Here is a 9,176-nt window from a genome sequence, read left to right on the forward strand (position 1 = left end):
TGGGCTACATTTAATGACGCTCTTGCGTGCTAGAAGCCTAACAAACTGAGGATAGACGAGCAGAAACAGCTAATTACTTGGTGCCACAACATTATTTTAGCTGGACATATGTATTACAAACATTTTTTTCAGTGATTATAAGCCATGGCAATAATGGTGGACCACTCTTGTTTTTAAACATGGGTGCTTCGAAAGGTTGAGAAAGATATATAATTTTGTATTCGGAGGAATTGTTTGAGGACAATTTCAGACACTCGTTTGACAAACTGCACACAAATTTTGAATAAAATGAAATAAAAAAGAAAAAAAATGGACATAAAAGTGTTCTTAGAAAACGGCAAAATTAAATTGAAAATTACGTTACTATTTATATAGATTTTTTTCTGTTGTGTAAACTTTCTAGGTATGGTTAATTTGCTCCTTCAGTGCTAAGATAAATATGAAAAATTGATGGTAATATTTACTGCCCTCAGTAAAGTACAAAAGACACTTTTCCCTCAGGAAAACTTGAGGGGGTGGTAATGTTAACTTCATTTGTGGTAGTTTGGATTTACTTTTTCTTGAGATATCATTCGATTGTATTTCTACTTGTTTCAAAATAATGGTCTTCAATTTTCCCTGATTTTTTCAACGTTTCAAAATAAAAAAGAAACCAAACATAAATACTCTCTCAAATAAATATCAGGGGTGGGGGCATATTAACTTGAAACAATTGGATATTATTTTATATACTAACGGGTTTATTAATCGCTCAGCAATGAAATCCACTCTTCATACAAAATAAACAATCATTATTTTTATTCTTAATAACTATCTAAAACAACTAGGTTGATACTTAAGAGGTAAAATCAAGGATTAAAAGCGGTGGAACCTCCCTTATGCGTCAAATATTTTTGCTCTTCGCCTTCATGATGAGAAATATGCATTTTCTTTTGCAAAAATAAAATAGAAATTTAATATAACAATGGGACGCTACGCTTGGCCTTGGAATTAAGTCTTAAGACTCAACACCATTGAGACTATTCAAGATTCCAAAAGTTTGAGCTTTGGACTCCAGCTTTTGGCCGCCACTTTGCTTTTCCCTGTCGGTGCGATGTAATCGACATCTATTCAGTATTTTTTGCTATTGCTGCATTATCATCATCCTTTCCAAGAAAAATGGCGATTTAAATTATATTTATGTAATTTTGTAATATTACTGAAACATCACAACGAAGGTAATCGTTTAATATTAATTAGTTTGGTGAATCGATGTGATTATCAGATTATACTACTCTTAGAGAGTATTACACGTGATTGTTAGGACGATGGAAATGGATGAACTTTTTAGTTGTTGGTTATAAGTTGATCCTTGGTTATTAACTTTAGTTTGAGGTAATAGTTTCGGTAAAATTCTAGTTAATTGACTTCTTGCTATCATGGAAAGAGGTTAGTTTAGTATAATGAAACTTTCAGGGATGGGTCTACAGGCTAAAGTATGTCTTGGGAAGGTAGTTTGAAGTATCTACCTCCACTCCTTCTTTCTCTAGAGGGCACTGACCTTTATAAATATTTGTTATAAAAGTGAAACCTTGGAAAATAGATCTTCTGCTTAATTGAAGTACAACAAAATTTTTTTCAGCTTCATAACTTTGCTCAATCCCATTTTATAAGGTTTTAAAGATATGCAAGTACATTTCCTAAATTTTGAAAAAAAACATTGACATGTTTTAAAATTCTACTCAAATAATAGGAATTGCATTCTCAGAACTTAAGGCAGAGAAAAAGCAACTAGGCCTAGTAGGCTAATTGAAAATTAAGGTAAAATATTGTTTTGTCAAAATTTCAAAAAATAGACCTGTCATGTAGTCAAATTTCAGGGGCTCTAGAAGGGAGAAGGAGTGGAGATGGGTACTTCAAAATACCTTCCAGCAACATACTTGAGCCTGTAAACCCATCCCTGAAAGTTTCATTTTCTTAACCTAAACCCTTTCTAAGATAGCAACAAGTCAATTAACTATTAGGTTTATTTTACAATAGTTTTGGATATGGGTTGCTTATTTCTTGTTTTGTGTCTATAGTGACAAGCATTTTGCTTACCATTTGGTGTATTAATAAATAAATGTTTTAAGTAAACATTGTCTTTCAACTTCCCAAAAGCACCAATTATGCACTAATTCAAAAATTCAACTAATCATTTTACAGATTTTTAAAACTTTGTGAGTTGTGAATGAGTGAGGGTATGAGGCCCAAAACAATATTCCTGTGCTTCATTTGAGCAGATATATTTTGCACTTGAATGTATAAAGTATGTTTAAAGGTAACTATATTAAAAAGTCTATACTAGAATTAATAACATGTCCAGCACAATAACATGATGATGAGCCTCCTGTGGAACATCTTGCCGGTGGTGTAACATGCCTATGGTTTGATATCCTAAGTTAGCCTACGCTCTGCACTTACTCATTCCTGATTGATTCCTTTCTTGAATGTATATATGGTTTAGGACTGGATGGTGGCTTTGGAGTGGCTGTTCCAGTGATGGACAGTGCATATAGAGAAGAAGTGCTTGTGCTCATCTTGATGGTAATGGGGGACTTGACAGCTTCTTTGTCTAACCTCTTGTTGTACTTGCAAGGGATGAGGAGAAAACTTGACTTGAGAGGTTGTTCCTTAGCAGTTTTAAGTAGCAATTGTATCTCCTCTCTTCTTTTGATAGACAAAGATAAGGAGCTTGAAAGACACAAGGGGTTTCTGATACAGTTGGTCTTGCAAAGCTGGTATGAGCTTTGTTGCTTGACTTTGGACATCTGAGTGCTTTAAGGTTCATTTTATAACAGGGAGATGCTAGGGTCATTCCTAATTCTTGTTGTGCTTTGTATAGCTTTTTGACCACATACAGCTTCCTGGTGGTATATGTTTGTTTTATAAGCCCTGGGGCTTGGTTTGCTCTAGCAACTTGAGCTCATGTGTGGCTATGGAAATTGAGTTTATCATTAACAATAACCCTTAGGCCCTTCTTGTCACTTATACCTTCAAGTAGGTCTTCTGCAATATGATAAGGTCATCTAGGGTTGTTTTGTCCAAGATGCAAGACTTTGTGTTTTGACACATTGAAATGCAAACCCCCTTCTCAGATGACAATCTAGATAGTTCATCTAAATCTGGTTGCATTGTTGAGTGATCAGGGCTAATTTGGGCCTGTCCTAAGAGCTTGCAATCATCATCATTTAGTATCAGTGGGTTTTTTAGATGAGTTTTACGGTCATTAATATATATGCTTAACAATATGGGCCCCAGGATTGTGCCCTGTGAAACTCCACTATGATGTCCCAAATGTCACTGCTACTGGCTCAGCAATTTGTCCAGCTACTTCTTTTAATAGTTTGGGTTGTAGATTTTCTGGTCCAGCAGCTTTGTTTGCATAGTTCATTATTTCTTGGATTGGTGACTCTGGTAAAGTGGGTGGAGGGTTGACTTGAGCAAATCTGCTTTTTCTTTGGCCTCATAGGCCTTTGTTTCATCCTCTTTCATGAGGTCTGGGATATCATGTCTAGAGGCATTAGCTGCTGAGACATGGTGCCAGAACCCCTTTGGATTCTACTTTGTGTTGTTGTCTTAAGGAGCACAGGAAATCGAATATGATTGTTGGTTGGTAACACCACTTACTTCTAGCTAGTCTTTTGGTGTTGAAAGTCATATTTCAACTCTACTTATTTTTACTCCTTATTTAGATTATTTGCAATCTATCTTCTGTAACCAATGTCATCTGATGCACTTAACACTGTTTGGTTTTTACTCTTGTCTATTTCTACATGCCCTTCTATTTTGTTTTTGAACTAATTGTTTTTTCTTTTATTGCTTCTGTTATACTTTCATCACAACAGATCCAGTATGGATCTTAATTTTGGCATAAAGTGCACATTATGGTAACATCATTTTCAAAAAAATATTGTTTTAGAAAGTACTGAATGATACAAATTTGTTGGCTATACTTGCTGTAGTATTTTTTGTTGAGATTTTGTCTTTGGTTTCTGTTCTTTTGCAGAAATTGTACATCCACTTGCAGTTTGTTCTTTTATTTGAAAGTAGCTTATATTCAGTTGCAGGCTTTTTCAACCTCAGTTCCAACCAGTGCTTATAAACATCATCTATCAAGTTTTTTTTGGGAAACACCAAAGCTGTGTAACCTTCTCCTTTTGTAAGCCTTTTATAGCCTGTTTTGTCTTTTTAGTAGGTATTCAGTTTTGGTCAAAGTGTGATGCCTTATTTTAGGGGGTATAGTTTTGATTAAAATCTAAGAGTTAGTGTTTCACAAACTTAATTATTAACTCTTCTTAAATCATAACTGACAAACATGAATAAGTTTTTCAATACTTTTTCTAAAATTCTTACAGAGGTAAGTGTCTGTTCCAAGTTTTGTTTTATTCATGTATTTTTCAAGAAACAAATTTTAAGTTTCTATCCCAAATGCAACTCAATTCATTATTTTTGTGTACAAATAATTTAATTGAAGAGGCTTCTGTTACCAACAATGACTGAATTATCTCAATGACTAGATCATAAATGATTTTTTGAACTGATTCAAAAAATCAGAAAGTATACATGAAGTATCATGAAGTATACATTAAGTCACATTCCAAGTTATTTTATTTGGAAAATGAAGATGACTTTCTACAGTTTTTTGAATGGTCTAAAGAACCAAACAAAGACCTCCAGACATACCTTGACAAACAATCTCTGCCAGCACTTCAAAAGCCCAAAGCTCTTCAGACTGTTTAAGTAGTGACACCTGCATCGCTAAAAGTCTCTCTAAAGACTCTAGGACATTCTGGTCCTGGTAGGCCATCTGTTCTTACACTTGAGCAGCTTGCAGAAAGGGCTAAACACGAAGCTGTTATCATCCAAAGAATTGTTGAGGTGTAAGAAGTGCTAGCATTGTTTTTATAAGCATTCTGCAAAATCACATCTATAATCCATTGTTAGACATTATCTTAGCGTCTTGTATAATATTTCCCTTTCTGATCTCCCCATTATCTCTTATAAGTAGTTTGAAAGGAAATAAGAAAACCTTAAAAAAATCAATTGTCCCTTAGATATCTTTTTTTCTGTTATAAGAGTTTTTTTCAACAGAATTCCAAGAATGTGGTCTAATATTACAATATTAGATAACTACAGGAAGTGCTCCCAAAGATTGATGCTGGGATTCATTATGATGACAAAGAAAATTGAGTAAAGGCAGTGATGTAATTTCATTAAACTCTATGGTTAGGGTTGGCAAAGTTGAAGCCAATTTTCCCAAATCCTTGAATTATACAGGTTTATCTTAGTTTTGACTAGATATATATATATATATATATATATATATATATATATATATATATATATATATATATATATATATATATATATATATATATATATATATACATATATATACCAAATACTTCAATTTCCAATCATTCAGCTCCTCAAATTAACACGTAAAGTGATATACACTCTCATTTAAACCTCCACAAATAGGGAAAAAATAAGGACCAGCCTTTGACCTTTCCCTCCCAATAAATTTGGCCCAGTGGCAAACTATTAGCCTTCATTTCATTCAAAATTGTATTTCATTTTTGTTCAAACCCACCTTAAAAATAAGACGTAAATGTGTATATAAGAGTGTGTAAGTTTCAACTGGGCGAGTTCAAAGAAATTTGCATTTTCGACTATATATTTGAGAAGTGTAGACAAGTCGTCAACAAACTTGAAATGCTCTTCAAATTCTGCAAGGATAGGGTTGATAACAGCAAGAAATAAAAGAGCCCCTAATTTTGTTCCTTGAGGGCAGCTTTGACTTTCTTGTTCCCCTGTCATTGTGAACTATACTGATTACTGGAATACTTTGATTTACCGCTATAAAGTACATGGTACTCTCTGCGCTCGTAGACTCTTCAACCTGTGCGCTTTCTGTGTCATTTTGTTTTTGGCTTAAGCTGAACAGTAGTGACATCTTCGTAAGGTTTCTAGTTGGTTTGCAATGAGAATTTCAGATGGCGCTAGTGGTCAGAATTTAAACGCTTACTTTTCAGAACGCTTTCTAGGCTAATGTCAGGTTTTTCTGCTGCCGTTTTTAGATAATCACTGCATAAGTTTTTAAAATTATTGTCGCTTTAATATAAGTATATCTGACACACAAACAAGCTAAACTAAAGTAGCATGGTATGCAGGCCTAAACAGTGCAACACCATTTAACAAGATTCATGATTGTGCAGAAAATTTGGCATAAATCAGGTAGCGATTCGGTAAAATTTACGAAGATCCCCCCCCCCCCTCCAGTGAAATGAGGCTCAAGATGCTCCTTCCAGGAAGAAGATGAAAATCAGATTAATAGTATATATTACTTGAACAACAAATTGTCTTTCATTAAAACTTTTCCTCTTGATTCTATTTCTTTAAGTTTAGAGAATATTGATCCTTAATAAATACTCTGAAAATGAACTTTGGCAACTGCTGAAGCAAAAAAAACAAAAGAGCCATATTAACAGAAAATAATGAAATAATATAAACAGGTATGGTTTGAAAATAATTACCCTGCTGCATAAGAGTCTAGCCCCCCTTAATTCCTATTTCCCTTAACTATCTCCCTTAATTTCTATGCAAAACATATACTTTTTGTATTGATGTTCAGCCTGTTGTGTTTTCCACATGGTAATCAGTGTCTTGAGTGTAAAGTGTGATGGAAGAGTGATAGGAATGGAAGGCTGTATCACTTATACTATAGTTTGTTCCACTTTGTAATATAACTGCAATTTTAAAGTTCCACTTTGTAATGGAGCTGCAATTTTTTAGTTCAACATGTGCATTGTTAGATTTAGAGATTTGTCACAACCCTGACAATGGTAGAACCCATGATTTTTGTTTTCTGAGTGATTAGGGAGGGATTGAAATGCAGAGAAAGCTTTCAGATTCCCAATAAATAGGCTTTTAAGAAAGGAGGGGAGACTCTTTGAAGGCAAAGAGGTTTCCAGGGCCTGTTTCACCCACCTTCTGGTGTTGTTATGCATAGGAATGTAATTACTCTCTACACACTATCTTATAAATATTTGTGTAATCTGAGAGGAGGTGTTGCTACTGCTGAGTATACTTTTGTTTGTACTATAAAAATACACTCCTGTACATAAAGATAGGCTTAAGAATAATGGTTCTCATATTGATCTCTCCTTAGAAGTCAGAAAAAATTAGGACTATCAATGCACTATTTGAGGTTTTAACCTATTTGACCTCCCCCTCCCCTAAAGATAATACGGTGAACTCCCCCATCCACTAGATGTTGTGTAACACTGTAATGATATATAACTAGTTAGAAGTACTGTATTTATGTACTGTTCATTTTAATGTACTCCATGATGATTTTTTCCATGGTAAAATGCCTTTTTTGCTTGTTTTGCTCTGTAAGGTTGACAAATTAAGCCTGAAGCCCTCGTAAATATTCCTCAAAGTGGCTCGGCAGTTCGTCATATTCATTGTTAATAATTTTGTTCTATTTTAGAATCAAGCCCATATGATGAATAAAAGCAGACCACAAAATTCAGACGCAAGATTTTGTCTGTCACAATATGGGAGTCTTCAGACATCAAATCATCTTTCCTGGAACAAGAACTGTGTAATGTGTGAATTTCATTCCAAATTTAGAATCCCAAGCCTTGAAAGTTTATCACTGAGAGTTTTAATGGAATCAGAGGACATATCTTCTTTAGAATCTCTTTTAGAACATATATCTTCTTTAGATTTGCCAGTGGAATTCTATGAGAAATTATGGAACATTTGGCTCCATAACATCACTTTTTAGCGGGTTAAAGCGCACCATCTTCGACTTGTTCACATTAATCTCAAGATTTAGCTCCGCGCACTCTTTTGTGAAAACACTGAAAAAATTTGAAATACTAATACTACATAATCTCAATTTTTTTACATCAAATAACAACTGTGAAATCAGGGCGACAGATTTCAGATTTTGAATTTGGGGGCCAGTTCTTTTATTTGTTCTAGTCGCAATACATTTACAATTTGTTCGTTTCCCACTTATTCGTAGTTTGTTTTTGTACAATTCTAGGAATTGGAGTTAAGTTGTAAACTCATTTGTGTCAAATTAAAATATATACTTTATTTTTAACTGTTTTATTACTTATGCTTGAGTAGAAGTATGCATGGAATGGAACATGTAGAAGCATGTATGGAATATGTGTGAAAAAAGAATAACAGAATAAGCAGTTGAAATGATACCACTGGCTATTCTATTGATACTTAACAGGAGTATTTAACTCCATAATTCTTGCCTGATGCTCAACCTTACTTGCAATATTTTTCCGCTTGAGCTTGACCATCCTTGTCTGAGGGAATCAGACCAGTTTCAACCCTATCAACAAAGGGCAATGAACCCCCTGAAAACAGTTGTACTTCAATATTATCAATGTATCTTGTAATTTCACTAAAACCAGTGCTATTATCTACTGCTTGTATATCAGGCTTTTTAACTGGGGTTTTCAAATACATGAGTTCATTTAGGTCACCAATATTCATAGTAATTTGCTGCTTCTCATTTTTCTGTGGAGACTGTAACATACTCAAGACGCTACTGAAGGTATCTTCTGCCACTAATTATTCACCACTAGACTTTACAACAGCCACTAGACTGATTCGGAGCCAATTTCGATCTTTGGGCGCCAGGTGTGAAGATCGAATGAAGAATTGTTTGAGATCACTACACCAGACATTGAAGACTGAGTAGCTCGGCACTCAATCCTTTCCTGAAAAGCTTGTCACCTGAGACAAGTATAAGTATTCATATTTCGGCCAAGACTTCCGCTTGACCTTCTTCAATGTAGAATAATAAAAAAAAAGTTTCGTTTTCAGTTTTTTTGGCACCTGATATCTACCAAGTTGAAAGGTATCTACCAAGTATCTACCCGGTTGAATCAGAAAAATTAGAAAAAATGAGTTATTTTTAACTTACGAACCGGTGATTGGATCTTAATGAAATTTGATATTTACAAGGATATCTTGTGTCAGAGCTCTTATTTTAAATCCTGACCGGATTTGGTGACATTGGGAGGAGTTGGGGAAGGTCCTAAAATCTTGGAAGACGCTTAGAGCAGAGGGATCGGGGTGAAACTTGGTGGGAAGAATAATAACAAGTCCAAGATACGTGA

The 9,176-nt window shown here is 34.4% G+C and overlaps 1 long non-coding RNA gene across 1 annotated transcript; it reads left to right on the forward strand.

The window, feature by feature from the left end:
• Positions 1 to 1,022: 1,022 nt before the first annotated feature.
• Positions 1,023 to 8,133, forward strand: LOC136030103 (uncharacterized). The gene is made up of 2 exons (XR_010618182.1): positions 1,023 to 1,217; positions 7,517 to 8,133. It is a non-coding gene; the product is annotated as an uncharacterized LOC136030103 (long non-coding RNA).
• The last annotated feature ends 1,043 nt before the right edge of the window (positions 8,134 to 9,176 follow it).

Source organism: Artemia franciscana, chromosome 8 (assembly GCF_032884065.1).
Source record: "Artemia franciscana chromosome 8, ASM3288406v1, whole genome shotgun sequence".
NCBI classification, from domain to species: domain Eukaryota; kingdom Metazoa; phylum Arthropoda; class Branchiopoda; order Anostraca; family Artemiidae; genus Artemia; species Artemia franciscana.